At 37.5% G+C, this 20,843-nt stretch overlaps 1 pseudogene; it reads left to right on the top strand.

The window, feature by feature from the left end:
• The first annotated feature begins 482 nt into the window (after positions 1–482).
• LOC114026561 lies at positions 483–19,397 on the top strand (annotated as a pseudogene).
• Positions 19,398–20,843: the final 1,446 nt, after the last annotated feature.

The raw sequence follows: 20,843 nt of genomic DNA, 5'->3' as shown, positions 1-20,843 counted from the left end.
TGAATAATTCTGTATCAAGTTGATTTTAAAAAGGCATGGTACAAAATAAAAAGGATACAATAATAGGTCATAGGAGAGGCATACCACAGAATCAGAGTAGCTGGAAAGGAAGTTAAAAGTAATATAGTCCAAACCCTTGATTTTGTAGATGAGGACACCCTGGTTCTGAGAGCTTATATGACTGGTCATCAACAGCTAGAGCACTGTCCTGCAGTCATTTGGGAACCATGGGCATTTCATACCTCTCCACTGGCACAAAATGCTCATCTAGCAAACTATGACCATCAGAATAGACTGAATTCAAGAACTGGCAACTGAAACAGAACATCAGACTTTGTGCCTTAAGGTTTCTCTAGTAGGTTTGTTGTCTTTGAATCTGAATCATAGAACTGAGGTAGCTGCTGGGACTCTAAGCTAAAAGAACTTGGACTTCTATATGGAAAAGGCTTTGTAGTACCTAACATTTAGCGCAGAAGCAGAAGATGGCAGCCCTGTGGAGAGAAATAGACCAACAGAGGCCCCAAACAGTTTACTGCAACAAAGAAAGCAGTTCTGTGTCCAGTGATATCACCAGACCAGAGGATATTGATGGCTGTGCAGGAAAGCGAGTAGCAGAAGGAGAAAAGCATTCTTTCTGTGTGGGAACACAGCCCTAAGATTATGAGTTACTATAGCTTTGCATGCTGCTAGGCTACAGGTGTTCCCTAATGTGAATCTTCTTCAAATGTGTCACCCTGGCCAAATGGGTTCGTGTGTGTCCAAACAAACATGGATTCTCTGTTCTCACATGTTTTCTGTGTATTCCAACATGTTCTCTATGTGTATAAATCTATGGGACAGTATACTCGCCTATGTATATGGGGGGGAATTTTTTTCATTTATTTTCTTTGTTTGGTTAAATGCTTTTTTGCTTTAAACTATGGCATCTTCTGATTGGATTGGTAAAAGAAAAAAAATAAGGGGAGGGGCTGAAAGCTGTGGTTTTGAGTGGATGCTGATTTAAAGCAGTCCTTGAACCTCAAGTAGCATTAGGGGAGGGAGAAACGGGGCATGCCTGAGAAGGGCCAAGGCTATCCTCATTCAGTTTTTGTGGGAAATTCTATTTAAGCGCATGCCTTAAAGCAAAGATATGCATCAGCATCTAGGTGAGAGGCACATTTCATAACAGAACAGAAGTCTCTACTGGAGAAGTATGAGCCAAACAAAAAGAGGTGGGGATGTGAAACAATGATTTCTTTCTATTTTGAACATTAAATCACCATGATTTTTTGCCTTTACATGTTGTAATTGATTCACAAAACAAAATGGATCTTTTGATGATTTTTTTTAAAAAAGGAACACTTATTTTTCTGTATGTGTCTTTTTCCATTTTTACAATTGTAGCCCCATTGTTGAAACCATACTTTAGACCCAGAACATGTTATATGACCAAATCTTTCCCAAGATAATCCTATTTAATAGCTGGAGATTTCATCCTATTTTAGCATCATCAACTACAGATTTATCTTTATTTGCTTAAGCAGTGAATGAATGATGCGACAAGGTGGGCTGGGCTGCTCTTTTTCCTTGCTCCTTGTAATTGTCACGAATCATGCATTCCAATTTTCCAGTTTGTGCTTCTGTTAAAATTGCATCAGCCTTCTTAAGTACTTCAGCCTCTCTAGGAGCAATCTTTGATTTTTTTTTCTCCTACTAGAGTGAAGTTAGTGCCTTGCTATTTGCATCTCCCTGGGAGACAAAACAATTTTGTATCCCCATCATGCCTAGCACTGTACCTTGCTGGTAGCAGATACTCAAATATTTATTGAATGAATAGATTTATGAACTCTCTGTGAGGGGGAAATGTGCCACACACCCCTACTGCTGCCCTCTGAAAAGGACTTTTAAAATTCTAAAAGTGTTTTCCTATTAAATGGTCACATCTTTACTGCAGTATCAAATAAAAGTTCAAGATTCATAATGCTTAGACAGCTTGCCATCAGAGAACTAAGGTCATCAAACTATCTGATGTTGAATGGTGTGTAGGTTCATTCTGATCTAACCCTCCCTAATTAGTTCTGTAATTATGTTTCATTGATCATGAAGGAAATTGGAGTGTGGGAAGAAGGGGAACCAGACAAAAAAATGCAAATACTTGACCGAAACTGCTTTCTAAGGTTGCCAATGATCTCAATGGCCAAATCAGATGGCCTTTTTAATCCTTATCTTACTTGCTTACTTTTAAAATTGTCAAATACTCCATCATCTGGATATTATTTACCTCTAGCTTCCACGACATTGATCTCTCCTGATTCTTTTTTTACTTGTCTTTCCCTTCCCCGATGTCCTTTGGTTAATCATGATCTATCTCTAGCCCATTGAGTTTGCCCAAAATTCTATCCTGGGCCCTCTTCTCTCGTCACATATTTTTTCATGACAATCTCATTTATTAGGAATGTTAATAAATTGTTAATAAAAAGTAAGGATGAGAGTTTTAACTTTGATAGTATGGTAGCAACATTGTCCATTGTACATGACCTAAATTTTATTGCTACATGCTACTTTTTATTTATACTGTTGTGGTCTTTGTGAGTGTTCTCTTGGCTCTATTTTCTTCATTCTGCATCATTTCACATAAAGTTTTCCTTCTCTCAAATCTTCATATTTCTTCATACTTAAAAGCGAGATAGCACTCCGTTAGATTAATGTACCATAGTTCTCAAGTGTTTGACATGTTTTGTTTTTTGTTATTGGAACATCTCCTTAGACAAGCTTGATTTTCCCTTCGCATCCTCCTATTGTTTAGGTGCCAAAAGGAGACAGGAAATGCATGGGAGCAGGAATAGGTTAACTGGAACTGTTAACATAAAGGGAATTACCCATAATTATTGTTAATTATTATACTGAGAAAATATTTAAAAACCAAAGCTCTGCTGGGGAATGGCTGAACAAATGATGATATATGGATGTAATCTAATAATATTATGCTATAAGAAATGACAAAAAGGATGATTTCAGGGAAACCTGGGAAGTCTCATATTAATTGATGCAGAGTGAAAAGAGAAGAATTGGGGAAAATATTTGATACAGTAATAAGAACATTGTGAAGATAAACAATTTGAAAAACTTAAGAACTCTATTGCAATGATCAATTGCAATTAATGGGCATAATGGGTAAACATTAATAATGCATCATGCTAAAAAACCTCCTAATAAAGTGGTAATGTACTCAAATTGCAGAGTGAGATATATTTGAGACATGGCTAGTGTGAGAATTTGTTTTGTTTGACTACACATATTTGTTGGGTTTTTTTTTTTGACTACACATATTTGTTAAAAGAGTTTTGTTTTTCTTTTTTTTTCAGTAGGGGAATTGGAGAAAAAAGTTAAATGCTTGTTAGTAGAAAGAAGAAAAGAAAAGAAAGCTCTACACTACTTTCAAAAAGGTGTACCAAGACTTCATTCCAGGCAGTCATGGTAGAGGCACACTAGAGAGAAACCACATGGATAGTGAACTTGCAGCCAGCTGGGTGGGTGTATTTCTGTCTGATGAAGAGTGGTCTCCCACTCTCCCTTCTAAGTATTTGGGGAATTGGAAGTTGTGGCTGCTCGACTAGAGAAATATCAGTGAGAACTGTTGGGGCCCAGCTGAAGAAGATTCAGATGGTGTGACAAAATGCTGAGTAGACATTAGGTGTGTGTTGGGGATGGAGGCAGGATGCTGGAGGGAGAAGTAGAGCGCAGAGAAAAGAAAAATCTAGCCTTGATTGAACCAGCCTGGCCTCTAACCTTGAATCCTCAAATGATCTTTTAATGAATTACTGGGAATTAGAGTGGATGCTCTTTGTTTCCCAATAGCAGCACTCCTGGATTCAACTCTGCCATCATCATGGCTCCCTCACCCCAGCTCCTCCAGAAAAAGTTCATCCATCACCAGGAAACCATCAATACCTTCAGTGGCTTCTTTCCTCTGGAGGACTGGAAAGCAGAGCAAAAAATTCCTCCTAAATCCTCTATTTAAAGAGGGCTCAGAAGCCCAACCAATTCTTCATTTACCACCTGCTGTATTCCTTGGATTCAAGTGTGGTGTCACCAGCATTTAGCACAGTGCCTGGCACATAGTAGGTGCTTAACAAATGTTTCTTGTATTATGTTGTTTAAAAATTTTTTCCTTCCTTGATTTTGAAAATGAACATTAGGAATTGGCTTCCCTAAAAAGATACATGGGTGTATCTAGGAGATGTGGCTGAAGATTTAGAGAAAGGAAAGTGGAGATTTTTCTTTCAGATCATTATTGAAACAACTGAGAAAAGAAGTTTTAATAGTGTATCTTTTTAATTCTAATTATATCCAGTAAATGTATTATAATATATATGTGAATATAATCTTCACATGTATGTAAAGTTGGGAAGGAGCTAAGAATCTTAATAGGACATGGGGCCATGAACCAATTGATAAATTTATTGAATTATTTTACATTTTATCCTATTGATAAGGAGTTGGGGCAGTAAGGAATTAAAACAGAGCTTTTGTGTTAAAACTGCAAAAAAAACAACTTTTACCATTAAGAGGGAAGAAATTAAAGGAACCATAGTCAAGATCACATAAACTTTATTAGCTGTAAGAAAGTGGAAAGCATGGAATACAATCTTCCAAAAGATGCAAGATATAGGCTTACAACCAAGAAAAATTTACTTAGCAAAACTGAGCATAATCCTTCAGGGGAAAAAAATAAGTTCTTTTTTAACTCTTTCCTGTCCCAAGTCTTTTTCAATGGAATGAAACATAAACATTAATAAAATAGAAGACATCCAAGCATTTCTGATAAAAAGATCAGAGCTTATTAGAAATTTTGTAATACAAACACAGGAGTAAATATAGATGTGAAAGGTAAATATAGGTCAGTAACAAGAAAATATTTCATAAAGAGGAAGTGTTTATGTTGTAATGAGGAATGGGGGCATGAGAAAAGTATCCCCTCAGAACTTTTAGGTCAGTAGGAATTGTAAATGGAGTCAAGATGGAGAGTCTGTGAGTGTTTTTTGCTATGTTGTCAACACATGTATTGTTGAGACAGGAAAGTAGGAAGGAGGGGAGAAGGATGTACAAAAAGGAGAAACTAATGGGGGGCACTTATTATCTCACATACTCAGAGGGTACAAGTAAAATTCTATTCAAATAAGCAAAGAGAATATCACTTTGAACTGATACAGAGTGAAATTAGCACATTATCTCGTCCAAAACTAAGACTCTATCTTGTTTCCCCAGTCACCATCTTCAAATCATACCACCACTATCCAGAACCACCCTCCCCACTGATTTCTAGTTCCCCTTTATATATTATTTTCTCCCATTAGAATCTAAGCTCCTTGAAAGCAAGGGCTATTTTGTTTGCTTGTATTTGTATACTCAAAGCACTGTATATAGCACATGTTATTGTTCTTCAGTCATTTCTGCTTTGTATGACTCTTCCTGACCCTGTGGACCTCTATCCCTGGGGTTGTCTTAGCAAAGATACTGGAATGGTTTGCCATTTTCTTCCCCAGTGTTAAACAGAGGTTAAGTGACTTGGCCAAGGTCACACAGTTAGGAAGTTTCTGGGGCTGGATTTGAACTCAGGTCTTCCTGATTCTAAGCCCAGCACTCTATCCATTGTGCCACCTAGCTACCTCCATCTGGCACATAGTAAGAGCTTAATAAATGTTCTATCCACCTATATATCTATCATCTATTTATCTTTATCATCCGTCTATTTACCCATTTATCACCTCTTTACCTATCATCTCTGTCTCTTACCATCTTTCCATTCATCTGTCATCTATCTCTATAATTTAGTCATCCATCCATCCACTATCTATATCATCTATCCATCCATGTATCTATTATCTATCTACTGATCCATCTATCTCTATCATCTATCCATCTATCATCTATTTATTTAAATCATATCTCCGTCTCTGTCTCTCTGTTTCTGTCTCTCTCTCTGTCTCTCTGTCTCTCTGTCTCTGTCTCTCGCCCCCCCAGTGGTTCAGAAATTCCTTTAAAACCAAATATAATTCCTCTATTGCCAGCCTTATTGCACCTTACATAAAGTCCACATTACTTTGAGGTTCAGCTGAACTAGCCTTTTTGTTGCTCTTCATCCATCATTCCATTTCCTATCTCTGTGCCTTTACATAGGATAGCCCCATGTCTAGACTGGATTTACTCCCTCCTCACCTTTTCCTCTTAAAATTATTGGTCTCCTTCAGGACTCAGCTCAAGTACCACCTTCTTCATGAATCATTTCCTGATTCCCTCAGCTACTAGTGCCTTTGACTCAAAGTTACCTTGTATCTGTTCTATATGTCCATGGGCTATACCTATTATGTTCATGTTGTTTCTTGTTAAAATGTAAGCTCCTTGAGGGCAGGGATTATTTTTACCTTTGCTTTTGCATTCCCAATACCTAATATAGTCCCTGGCACCTAGTAGCTGCTTAATAATTATTTGTTGATTGATTGTGTTATCTTGCTTTTAATGGTCAGCCAAAAAACACAATTAGTTCAAAGGAAAAACATTTAATAAAATAGCCAGGTAAGAAAAGTAGCAAAATAGCAATCAGTCATTTGCCCCCTAAACCTGGCAGTCCATGCCTTTTGATGCTGCAGGGTCGTTTCTGTGGTCCTGTGAAGCTAGGCTTCCTCCCTTATGTTCCCTGCTGGATGCTGTTGAGATGGATGTGCAGTCTACACTAGACAATGCTTTGCTAAATGCATGATTTCTGCCACATAATCCATTGCCTCCAGTCTCTGGCTCAATTGAAATCCTTACTAATCTCTTTCTTGGGGAAATGGTGTGTGCTGCCAGTATTCTTTCATCCTAGTTAGAAAAAATAGGGGCAGCTAGGTGGTGCAGTGGATAGAGCACTGGCCCCGGATTCAGGAGGACCGGAGTTCAAATTCGGCCTCAGACAAATAACACTTACTTGCTGTGTGACCCTTGGCAAGTCACTTAACCCCATTGCCTAGCAAAAAAAAAAAAAAGAAAGAAAAAAAAAAGAAAAAAAAAGAAAAGATAGATACCCCAGCCCAGGACCAGCAAAAACAAAACAAACAGAAACAAAAACTCACTCTCAAGTCCTTTCTTGTTCCCTCACGGTCTTTGCTATTAAAACCTCTCTTCTCCTGGAATAGATTGTCCACAACAGGTGCTAACCTTTTCAGAACAAAGTGCAGTTCTCCTAGCTCACTAATGACCTCATGCTTAGTCAAAGATACCTAGTTGATGATGAACACTCCATATACCTCCCAAATTTAATTTCTGAAAGCTAGTCTATAAACCAGTTAACAGCTCTAGATTTGAGATTCCCCAGATTTTTAACCTTATTCTTTCATGTAGATGAATGATTGCACAAAAGGCTGAGAATAAACAATTTCGGTGAAAGGTCACTGTCTCCTCTCCATACTCAGAATTTTTGGCCCTTTCATGTGCAGATGTGGCCAGCAAGCATTTACATATATGTATATATATATATATGTATGTGTATATATATATATATACACATATATATACACACATATATATGAAGTCTTTTTTTTAATTTTTAATTTGTGGAATAAAACAAACATTTCCATAACATAGTATAATTTTTAAAAAGATGATTGCACATGAAACTGCAAATCTATTATGTACAACTTAATAGTCCTTTTATTATTATATACAATTTTATTATATGATATATTATTTTATATATTATATATTTATTACCATATATAATTATATATTATATTATTATATCATAATTACAAATTTATATTATGTAATACATTATGTAATTATATAAAACATTATATGATATATTATTATAAATATATAATAATCATGTAAATTTTTTTCCTTTTTTTTAAAGATAAGGTCTATGATTTTTTAATACCTTCCCTCTTGCATATGTCTCAAGAATCAATCTCTTAATGAGACCCCTGGCATGCATCCCTTTCATGTCTGTTTCAAGTAGAACCCTGAAATGGTTTTCAGGGACCCAGGATCCCCAATCGGGCTAAAAATAAAAAGAATTATGAAGAATTGTCTAGCCAGAAGTCACAGCTGCTGGTGACAAGGGACTTTTGAATTAGCATCAGGCACAGTTGTATAGATAGATGAGTTAATTAATTAATTAATTTGCATTGGAGCTCCACTCCAGCTAATTTTTATGGGCTCCTCTTAGCTGATTGTGGTAGATAATGGCCGTGGCTAAGAATCAAAGAGCCTTCAACCTTTTCTTGCCAGGATGATGTTTTCTACTTGTTGTACCTTATCAGACTTAAATGAAGAGTGAGCAGATGGCCCTAAAGAGATGAAGCATAATATATCAGAGTAGAGACCACCTCGGCAATCAAAGAGCCCAGAAGAGAATGTATGATACCAAACTGAGATGAGATGCCCAACAAAGAGAAGCGACACCCAAGAGAAATGACAAAACTAATGGAGAGAAGAGACATGACACCCAGAAAAAAAGCAAGAGAGCAACCACAATGACATTGCCACAGGAAATTAACAGCTCTACAGCTTTGGAATTACAATACTGCAATTTACCTGAACATGAGTGTATCCTGACCACAAATTTTGCTTGCTAGTATCCCCTCCCTCCCTACACGCTAGCTACATGTGTACCTTATGTGTCTGCCATGTATGTGTTCTGACCACACAGGTTTCCTGTGTCTGCCTCAAGTTTCTGTCCACTACAATCTACCTTCCATTCCACTAAAGTGATTTTCTTAAAATGCAAATCTAATCATGTCACCACTACCTCCCTGCCCCCCCCTCCACCCACTACACACACAGACATACACACACTTGATAAACTCTAATGGCTCCCTCTCTTCTCCAGGATCAAATCCAAAATGCTTTGTTTGGCATTCAGAATCCTTCATGACTTAGTCCCCTCCTACCTTCCCAGTCTTCTTACACCTTACTCCCCACCATGTTCTCTTCAATTCAGTGACACTGGCCTCCTGGCTAGTCCACGAACAGGACACTCCACTCAGCTCTGGGGCCTTCTTTCTGGCTGTCTCCAATACCATGAATGTTCTCCTTCATCTGCTCTTACTACTGATCTCTCTGGCATCCCAACTAGTGCCTTCCCTCTGTTAATTGTCTCCTATTTATCCTGTATATGGCTTGCTCTGTATATATTTGTTTGTGTGTTGTCGTTCTCATTATGTTGTAAGCTCCTTAAGAGCAGGGACTGTCTTTTGCCACTTTTTGTTTCCCTGGTGCTTGACACATAGGAAGTGTTTAATTTTTTTTTAATTGGTTGATTACCTAGTCCTATATGTTCTCTCTTTCCTTAGAGTGTTGTGATATATTTATATTCATCTGTTACCAGCCCATGCCTGATCTCCTCTAGGTAGCTTTTAAAAATTTAAGTTGGTTTGTGGGTTCCCTGTACATCCACATTGGTCATTTGAGAAAAGTCCCATTTTCTTCAGAAGTTTCCTTTTGTATATTTAGAATTTCAAGTATTTACTGGTTGAAGTATTTTCTAGGCTCTTTTTTGTCTCCTTATTGTGGCAATTGAATCATATCCATCCATTCAACTTCTTCAGGAAATGGTGATAGTCTGGTAATAACTAAGCTTTTCTGAATTTGACATTTTGAGGGGCATAAACAACTGGTTTAAACAGATTTGGTTAAAATTGTTATATTTGCAGAGCAGAGCTTCTTATTTTTATTCTTTCTTTTAATTTCATATTCATTTTAATATTTGCTCTCGTAAGTCAGGGTCTAAGTGTGTATAGAGAGGTGATTAAAATGATTCACATGTCACTTGTTCATTTCCTGTCTGTTAAAATACAATCAATTTTATATTTGACAATGTTACTTAGTGTTTGCCATGTCAAGCACTTCCTGACTCTTCTCAAAGGAAATATTAATTGTATATTGGCACAGTGACAATGTGTGTCATAGTGGATAGAGAAGCTAGAAACACCTGGGTTCAAATCCTACCTCTGATTCACAGAGACTATGTGGTCCTGGATGAGTCAATTAACCTCTCAATGCTCTAGGCAACTCTAAGATGATAATTTGTCAAGAAGATGGTGACACACTGGTAGAAGAAGTCCTCTTACTTGGGTGTTGCCTATACCAATGAAATCACAGTTCCAGATCCTATCTCCCTACAAAGACATGAGTCTTCCCTATAGGCTATACACTTTTGGCCTTTCTCATTCCTGCATAATGCTTCATTTGCTTCTTAAGAGAGAACCTGTAAACCATCTGTCCATTTAACTGCAACTTCCTTTTGTGTTCTAGTTGTATTCATAGCAAGAACACAAAAATTAATATAATTCAGTTCCTTTAGTAGTATTTCTGCTTGGAAACTGGACAAAGTTTTCACATTTAGAGTAAAGTTAATGTTTATAATGTCTAAAAACTGTGATTCATAGCATACTCTGTTCTCTTTTCTGACACTGCCACAATCATGGCAGAAGTGAAAGAGAACTTCAAAGGATTGAGAGCTATTTTGTATCTCCTTTCCACCCCCCCCATTCCTACAATACACTATTGCTGTTCTCATCAAAAGACTATGTGTTTTCCAAGACCAGAATAAGTATGGAGAAACTTAATCCCAGAAGACTAGCCATTTGATTAGATTTTTTGGTCATGACAACCCATGAAATGAAATAGGCACTTAATATGTGTTTCTTGAATTGAACTACTTTTTGTGGAATCATTAATTATCTCATTGAAACATTTCAATGAACCATCTTAGATAAACAATGTACCTCAACTAGAGCCACCAAGCCTCAGATTCTAGATATCTCCTCACCAGAACCTTGCCTAGGAAGAGAATAAGCATGTCAGACAATGTGCTAAGTACTCTATAAATATTATCTCATTTGATCCAGGACCAGGACTTCAGAAAGTCAGGCCTGATGCTAATTCTGATCCCTACCACCTATTGCATGGACTACTACTGCCCCTGCTAGCCATCATCCTATATCTCTCTCTCTTCCTATCTAAACTCCTTGAAAAAACCTATCTGTACTTGGTGCCTCCACTTCCTTTCTTCTCACTTGTAAACTTCTGCAATTTGGCTTCTGATCTCATCACTCAAATGAAACTGTTCTCTCCAAAGTTAGCAATGCTCATTTAATTGCCAAATTTAATGGCCTTTTCTCAATCCTCATCCTTCTTGGCCTCTGCAGCACTGTTGATCACTCTCTTCTCTTGGATAATCTCTCCTACCTAGGTTTTTGAGATACTACTTTTTTGGTTCTTCTACTCCTCTAACTGCTCCTCAGTTTCTTTTGCCAAAATTCATCTTTATACATGTCACATCAACTAATTTAGGTGTCCCTCAAGGTTCTGTCCTTGACTCTCTTCTGTTTTATTAATACTATCTCACTTAGGGTTCTCATTAGCACCCATGGGTTCACAGTCAATTCTGTGAAGATCTATATATTCTTCCATACTCTCTCTCCTGAGCTACAGTTCAATATTATTAATTAGCTATTGGACATAATGAGCAAGATGTACTATAGACATCTCAATTTCAACATGTCCCAAACAAAACTCATTGCCTTTCCCCTGATATCTGCCTTCCTTCTAAAATTTCTCATTCCTCTTAAGGCCCCACCATCTTCCCAGTCACCAAGGTTCACAAACTTGACATCCTCCTTGTCTCCTCACTCTCACCCCACAAATCCAATCCATAGATAAATAGTCATTTCTATATTTACATCTCTTGCATATAACCCCTTCTCTCCTCTCACATAGCCACCTCTCTAATTAAGGTCTTCATCACCTCTTACTTGAGCCTCAGTTCTTTCTATTTCAACATATCATTCACAAAGATGCCAATATGATTTTTCTAAAATCTAGGTCTGATCATTTCACTCTTTGATCAATAAACTCCAGTGGCTCCTTATTACCTTCACTATTAAACATAAAGTCCTCTGTTTGGTATTTAAAGTTCTATGCAACCTGGCCCCTTCCTACCTTTCAAGTCTTCTTATATGATATTCCCCTTCATGCCTTCTGTGATCCAGCTATACTGACCTGCTTACTATTTTTCACATATAATACTCCATCACACATCTCTGTGCCTTTGTGTTATATGTCCCCCATGCCTGGAATGCTCTTTCCTCACCACCACCTCTTAGAATTCCTGGCTTCCTTTCAGACTTAGTTCAAATGTCATCTTCTGCAAATGCCTTCCACAGCTCCCCCAGCTGCCACAGCCTTCCCCTCTAAGGTTACCTCCCATCTGCTGTGTGTATCATGTATATACCTCTTCATTTACATGTTCTCTCCCCCATAAGAATGTAAATTCCTTGAGTGCAAGGACAATGTTTTCTTGCCTTTTTTGGCATTAGTACTTGGCACATAGTAAGCACTTAATTAATGCTTGTTAACTGGTTGACTGTTTTAATAGGCTCCAAAATGATCTCCTTGCTTCCAGTCCCCCTCTTCAATTTGTGCTCCATACCATTGCCAAACTGATGGTCCTAAAACATAGGCCTGACTTTATTAAAAATTGAATGAACCAATTACAAGTCATTTTCTAGGTATGTATGTATACTCCTTGTCTTGGATTGAGACCAAGGAACTGGGTCCAAGTGTGAGTTGGGCCATTGAGTATGCAATAACCAGTTTTTGATGAATCCCTAAACCTGACCTGCGCTTCTTACTGGATTAACCTCTTTTTCCTTTGCATTTGAAAGAATACAACTTGCACTACCCTCCATCACCAAAGTACTCTGGATACTGGGTATTCCAGTACATTGACACCTGGTGCTTTGCTACCTTTATGATTTCATTCACATGTTTGAACCCACATGAATTTTGTCTTTCTTCTTTTTGGCTATCATTAAAGGCTCAGTCCAGATCTCACTTCCTCTAAAAAGCCTTTTCTGATCACCCAAGCACACATTGTTCTCTCTTACTTCTGCATCTTTCTTATATTATTTTATAATGAATCAATACTGCCTTATGCCATCTCTTCTACAGTTGTCTACTTCTAGTCAAATCTTTTATTTCTACTTAACTTTTTTTTCCTTGCATGATATTTAACATATATTTGATTTTGATTTATATTTAAAACCTGGACTGCCATTAATTGGGGCTGGGAATATTGACTCATGGAGACAACATATTTTTCTGTCACATATTTCTAAAGAGCAAAAGAAAGTGCTTAGGGACAAAGTGGGAAGATATTTAAATATTATTATGAACCATTTAGTATCTTTCCTAAATTCCATATTTGGAAAAATCATAATTCCTGTCACATAGCCAGTATTCTCTCTAGGAAATAACCCCAATGAGGAAAATTTGAGATTTACTAAAATAGAAATAAGCAAAGATTTCATTTTTTTCCCATCAGGAATTTCAGCTATGGCAGCTAAATTTGTATTCTAGGTCTGGCAACACTCTCCAGAAATTGGGTCTCAGAATAAAACTCACCTTGACAAGTGGATTATAGATGTTCCAGTGAAAGGCAGATAAATGTCATTCATGTCACTATAAATAAAAGCCTGGACTTGCTTATCAGCTTGTAGGGTTCAGGTCTTACCTGCAACACTTCTCAGAGTGCTTACAATTTTGTTATCCTCAAAATGATGGCTTTCCCATACCTCCTTTCTGTCTATGCCCCAGAGGAAAATGTTATTAAAAACTCTTTGAAGTATATTATCCTTATAACTAAGAAATATGGGTTCTATCATATCTATGTGTTTTTTCCACTTTAGGTAATAATCCTACCTGATACCTTATACAGTAATCTTCACTAAGATTTTCTCAAAGACCACATTTAGAGTTATGAAAAATAATGGAACATTGATATCAATGGAGAAGACTAACAAGTTTTTGTTCTATGTAATTATATTTTGGGGAACAGTATTTGACCCAATCCACATAATGATAAGCACTGTTGTGATAGGACACTATTAGAGTGAGTAGAACCATGAACATATTTACTTATAGCCTACTCATATAGCATACCTATTGGGCTTAACTCAAAGGCTAGGAACACAAGTTGGGAAAAGTGATAATCAAGCACTATTTCATGATATTTATTAACATTAGTGTTTATCAAGCTCTTTCTAGAGACTCTGTACTACACTGTGAGCCTCCTTATGTTAAGTCCATAGCTGAATATATTTGTTTTGTACTTGCTACATAGTATAATGTGTGTCAGTTTACTTAATATTACTATCTACTATTCAATACATAACAAGCCTAAATATTTTGATTAGCTTGTTTGAAGCCAGAAATGGGGAATGGGGAGGGGATAATACAGTAACTCCTAAGGTTGGCTTGGTTCCCTCCTCTTTAGCTTTAGGGAGTTTAATTTATTGGGTTTTTTTTTTTGTTTGTTTGGTTGGTTTTTTTAGGCAATTGGGGTTAAGTGACTTGCCCAGGGTCACACAGCTAGTAAGTGTCAAGTGTTTGGTCTGAGGTCACATTTGAACTCAGGTCCTCCTGACTTCAGGGCCGGTGCTCTATCCACTGCGCCACCTAGCTGCCCCTAGGGACTTTAATTTAGATAAAAGTTTTGAGTTCAGGCACAATCACTCCAAAGCTCTACTTAGGAAAATTCCCAACATTTAGACAGTGGTTAGGCTCTCTGCCTAAATTTGCATTTATGTTTATCTCTTAGTTAACCCTTAGCCTTTTTGCAGTAGAGGCAAAAATAAGTTTACTGGGATACTTGGGTAACAATACAGCAAATTATATTATTGTATCTCTGGCTAGACAAGCACTTGGAGGAGAAATTTGGGAAAAAGCCAACCTTTTGGGGGGATTTCCCTCAGACTGTGTCTTCTGCTCAGAGTTGTCAGTAAAGTCAGTGACATTCATTCATGCCTCCCTTCTCTGCTTACTCCTCCTTTTGTTCTTCAAAGGTGTACTGAAATACCATGTTTGCTCCTACTTTTATAAACCAGACCTTGTGAATCTCTCCTCATTCTGAAATAGCCTCTTTTTATAAAAATTCCTTAGGGCATGACCCACTCTCACACAATGGCTTTGATTGTTTCAAGGAGGTATACACAGGCTCTGTTCATATTTGGTTCTGCTTCACATTTGGTTTGATTCAATCAAAAAGTGTTCTTACTTAACAAAGGTCATTACTAGTGAGTGGGTAGGGAGCCAATTAAGCCCCACCCTTCCATATTAAAACCAGATAACTTGGAAATACAAGGTTTGAATACATTCTAATACAGACTATAGTTGTTCTTGGTCTCTAAAAATTTAATTCAATTCTGCAAATAATTTATTGAACACCTTGTGTATATCAAAGTATTTTGAACCATACAAGAGAAATGTAAAGAAGGAAAGGTCCTAAAAGTACATCTATGTGTGTATACATACATACATATATATGTAAAATGAGAAGGGGGGGCTTTTTTTTGTAGTGACAAAGAAATGGAATGTAAGGGAATGCCCATCAATTGGAGACTGGCTAAACAATTTGTGGTCTATGAATACAATGAAATACCATTGTGCAATAAGAAAGTATGAAAGAGAGTTTCAGAGTAAACTGGGAATACTTGTGTTAAATGATGCAGAGTGAAATGAGCAGAATCAGGAGAATTATTTATACTATAGCAACATTATAAAAAGGAACAATTTTGAAAGACTTTAGAATTCAGATCAATGTAACAATCAACTATGATTCCAAAGGATCAACGATAAAGAATGCTACCCACCTCCTGACAGAGAAGTGAAGGATTAAATATTCAGAATGAGATACAGTTTTGGACATGGCCAACAGGTGAATTCATTTAGCTCAATTATGCTTTTTTATTTCACGTGTTTTATTTTTCTTCATGTTTTTCCCCTTAGTGGAAGGGATTTGTGGAAAGGAGAAAAAATAAGTTTGATAGTTGAAAAAACATTAATTTTTAAGAGTACCAGTATAAAAAAATAATCTGTCCTCAAGGAACTTAGAGAATTCTCTCTACTTCCCTTAACCTATCTAAATCCTATGCATCCTTTAAGATTCAGTTCAAATGCCATTTCTATTAAGTTTTCCCGGCCTGTAGGGTTCTCCTTCTCCATTGAGCATCTAGAGCAACTACTGTCTATAGAATTAATTTCTTCATTCATTAAACAGTACTTTATGACATCTTTTCTGCTATTGCACTGAACTGCTATGGGAATCTTTTATTGTTAGTTGATTTTTCACATATTTACATGTGAATTCAGCTATATTCAGATCAGACTGTCTTTCTTATATAATATATTCTACATGGTGCCTAGGATAGTAACTTGCTCAATAAATTTGTTGATTTTATATGATTAACAATTCTGTAAATTGTATATATAATAATTTTGTGAAGCCACATATATCAATGTAAGGAATAACTTCCTGACAATTAGGTATCTAAAATTAGAATATACTGCCTTTTAAGTCCTTCAGATGAAGGCTGGGTGACCAGTTTTCTAGGGATTTTGTAGAAATAATTATTCTTTAGATATATTTTGAACTACTTTGCCTCTTCAGTCCTTTCCAGCTGTGATTCTCTTAGGTAAGCAGACCCAGCACTTGTTGCCTGAAGCAATGTCTAGAGTCTTATGTTTTCCTTATTCTGGAGACTACTTTACACTGGTTACACTTCTCTGAGAAATGTTGAGAATAAGTCCTTATCTTTTACCTTTATCCAATACTCATTTTTTCCAGAGTCAATAGGTAAAGTTCAAGTAGAACGTTGGTCAGAATGTAATTATTAAAGTCACATGCAATTTCTTCTTATACTTAGCCTTTCTCCTAAGGGGGTGCAGTGGAAAGAGCCCTGGATTTGAAAGGATGGATCCTGAGTTCAAATTCTGGCTCGACTATTTAGTACCTGTGTGACCTTCAGCAAGTCACTTAACTTATCCAGATTTGTGACCCAGACTGGGAAGTGAGCAACAAAGATGTAAGTTGTCACCATTCCCACACCCTACACAAGATGCCCTACTAAGTATCTGGGACTTCCTCTTGCCCTGGTGAAGTCTCTCCTGGCCTAGAGGTTTGGCCTGTTTCTGGCCAAACCTCATCCCCAGTACCCACAGACCCATTTATCTGTCTTCTTAAGATCACCTAGGCTAGAAAAATAATTGTGACTTTTTCTTGGATTTCTCCCATCAGGATTCACTCTGGTGCATTTTCTATATCTGTTTGGAGGAGCCTTTTTGGTAGGAGCAAGAGGGGAGAGAGAAAGGGGAATGCTCACTGCACTTCTTTCTGCTACTCTGCCATCTTAGTTGAGATAATTATATGAATGTAAATGACATTAAAGAAGATGAATTACCATCTGTTTTATCATTGCAACCTAAGGACTAGAGGGCCTTTCCATCTGACTTGTAGCAAAAATATCCCACATATGTTGTCTCACCCACTAGAATGTGAATTTCTGGAACACTAATGCATTATTGGTGGAGTTGTGAATTGATCCAATCACTCCGGAGAGCGATTTGGAAATAGAGGAAATAGAGATGTTTAGATGGCAGAAGGGAATATTAAGTGTTTAAATAGCTGTCATATGGAATAGTGATTAGATTTGTTTTGTCTGGCCCCAAAGAGCAGGACCAGGAATAAGAGTGAAAGGAGAAAAGAGGCACATTTTAGCCGTGATGCCAGGAAAATCTTCCTGACAATAAGAGTTGTCTAAATGTGGAATAGGATGCCAAAGCAGGTAATGAGCTCCCTTTCCTGTTCAAGGGCATTAAGCAGAGGCTGGACTACCACTTGTCAGGTAGGTTATGGTGGAGATTTCCTTCATATATGGATTGGACTAGATGGTTACTGAGTCCTTCCCTTAAAACAAAGTGTCTGCCCTCCCCATATTCATAACTCTATCAGCACTGTGAAAGCAGAAAAGTACAAGTAGGGCTGAGGCCCATTTTTTAAAAATCTTACTTTATTTCATAGATTGCTATGGCCAAAAAAAAAAAATCAATCAGTGGTTTATTTACTAGTTATGAGGCTCTCCATTCTTAGCTAGGGTGGTTCTTGATCAGCAGAAACAGTCTGTCCCCAACGTTGTACTAAAAGCTTTAGCATGGTAGAAGCTGTCACAGGTTTACACTCTGATCACATACCTTGGAGAATACAGTGGAACCTCCACATTATAACAGGCAGAATAGGACATTGTGTACTGCAACTACAATTTATTTAATTTTGTTTCAGTTCAAACCTCTTACTAGAGACTTTTAAATATATGTAATGATGGGAGATTTAGGCTAGTAAATCTGACAGAGGCAGAATAGTGTGGTGGATAATGAAAACTTGGAGTCAGGAAAAAATAGGTTTAAATCTTATATCTGACCTTCATGTCTCAGGAAACTGCCTGAGACTAACTTATAGATGGATTGCAGATCTGTTTAAATGGAGGGAATTTCCACACCAGGAAATCCCTATGCTGCTTTAATCAAGCATTTGGAAAGAAAAAAAAATCTGTGACTAGAAAATCTAATCTCAATCAAAGCACATATTTCATATGAAAATACATTTTAAATTGTAAAGCATTACATGAATGGGGACAATGAGAATAAGATTACTACAAACTGTTGGCAGTTCAGTCAGTTAACATTTATTAAGCATGTACCATTTGCCAGGCATTGTGCTAAGAACCAGGAATACAAAAAGAGGCAAAAAGCTTTTGGCTTTCCAGGCAGGATCATGGTGTTGGCAAGAACAAGCACCTCACCAAAAGTGGGGAAAAAAGGAGCCAAGAAGAAAGTGGTAGATCCATTTTCAAAGAAGGATTGGTATGATGTAAAAGCACCAGCTGTGTTCAACATTCACAATATTGGCAAGACACTGGTTATAAGGACCCAAGGAACAAAAATTGCCTCTGACAGTCTCAAGAGTCGAGTTTTTGGAGTGAGCCTTGCTGATCTGCAGAATGATGAGGTTGCTTTTCGTCAATTCAAGTTAATTACTGAAGATGTTCAGGGTAAAAATTGTTTGACTAATTTCCATGAAATGGACCTTACATGGGACAAGATGTGCTCCACGACCAAAAAGTGGCAGACCATGATTGAAGACCATGTTGATGTCAAAACTACTGATGGGTACTTCCTCTGCCTCTTTTGTGTTGGTTTTACCAACAACCAGATCCGTAAGACCTCTTATGCCCAGCACCAACAGGTCCGTCAAATTCATAAGAAAATGATGGAGATCATGACCCGAAAAGTGCAGACAAATGACTTGAAAGAAGTTGTCAATAAACTAATTCCAGACAGCATTGGAAAAGACATAGAAAGGGCTTGCCAGTCTATTTACCCTCTCCATGATGTATTTGTCCAAAAAGTTAAGATGTTCAAGAAGCCCAAACTTGAATTAGGAAAGCTAGTGGAACTGCATAGTGAAGGTGGTGGCTCTGGAAGCAGGAGATGAAAAGGGCACAAAAGTAGAAAGGGCCGATGGCTATGAACCACCAGTTTAAGAATCTGTCTAAGAACTTTTAAAGATTGAAAAATAAAAATTTATCATTGTGAAAAAAAAAGAGGCAAAAAGACAGTCCCTGCCTTCAAGAAGCTCACACTCTGATGGGGGAGACAACAAGCAAACCAAAATGTTCAAACAAGCTATATACGAAATAAATAGAAAAATAATTAACAGAGGGAAGGCAAAAGAATTAAGAGGGATTAGGAAAGGCTTCCTATAGAAGATGGGGGTTTAGTTGAGACTTAAAGGAATACAGAGAAGACAGTAGGTGGAGATACGGAGACAGAGAATTCCACACATGGAGAACAAAGAGAGAAAATTCCCAGGGCCAAGAGATATGGTGGCTTGTTTGAGAAACAGCCAGGGAGGCCTGTGTCACTGGATCAAAGAGTATATGGTGAGGAGTAAGGTGTAAGAAGACTGGAATGGTAGCAGGGGGCTAGGTTATGAAGGACTTGAGCATCAAGCAGAAGACTTTATATTTGATTCTGGAAGGAGTTTACTGAGGGGTTGGAGTGACATGATTGGACCTTCAATTTAAGAAAATCATTTTGGTGAGTGAATGGAGGATGAGTTGGGGAGAAACTTGAGGCAGGCAGACCCACCAGCAGGCTATTGCTATAATCCAAGCATGAGGTGTTAAGGACTTGCACCTGGGTGGTGGCAGTATCAGAGGAAAGAAGGTAGAGTTAAATTGTTTACCATAACTATATCAAAATTGTAAAAGATTCCTGTAAAGATAACTGACTAAACATTTCCTTAGCACTTACTATGTGTTAAGCTTTGTGCTAAATACTGGGGACATGAATAGAAAAATGAAATAGGTTGTACTCTCAAGGAGTTCCCTTCTAATAGAGGAAGACAAAACATAGGAAGATTCGCTTGCAAGATGAATTCCAAAGACCAATGGTCATAGCATCAAAATTTTAGAGTAGGAAGAACCTTAGAAGTTAAGAAGTCCAACTCCTTCACTTGACAGATGAGGAAATTGAAGTCCAAAGAGACTGTGACTTGTCCAGAGCCACACGACTGGTGACTGACCTTCCTGACTCCAAGTCTAGTGTTCTGTCTACTATGACATGTTACTTCTTAGGGATCATCTGTAGGCTAAGGCCTAGGGGTACAGATGGTTCACAAGTAGGGAATATAGCAATGTCTGGTAGGTCAGAGGTCAGAGTTCATCAGCAGGATGGAAAGGCCCCAGAGTGCAGAGGATGCAGTAGAACTATGTTACTCTGGTAAAGACAAAGATGCTTAGCATGTTCAAGGATATCCAAGATGCAACAAAGGAGTTTTTATTTGATCCTCTGATTATTAATATCAAATGAGGGCAGTATCACCATTCTTCCAGTCTCTCTGGTTGGCAGCCTCAGCATCCTCCAAGACTCTTCATTCTTACTCACTGCACATATCCAATCTGTTGTCAAATCTCATCATATCTACC

The sequence above is a fragment of the Vombatus ursinus genome, unplaced genomic scaffold (genome assembly GCF_900497805.2).
Source record: "Vombatus ursinus unplaced genomic scaffold, bare-nosed wombat genome assembly UNPS02014841.1, whole genome shotgun sequence".
In the NCBI taxonomy this organism is placed as follows: domain Eukaryota; kingdom Metazoa; phylum Chordata; class Mammalia; order Diprotodontia; family Vombatidae; genus Vombatus; species Vombatus ursinus.
The sequence above is the reverse complement of the archived record's forward strand: the minus strand, read 5'-3'. Positions and strand labels throughout refer to the sequence as shown.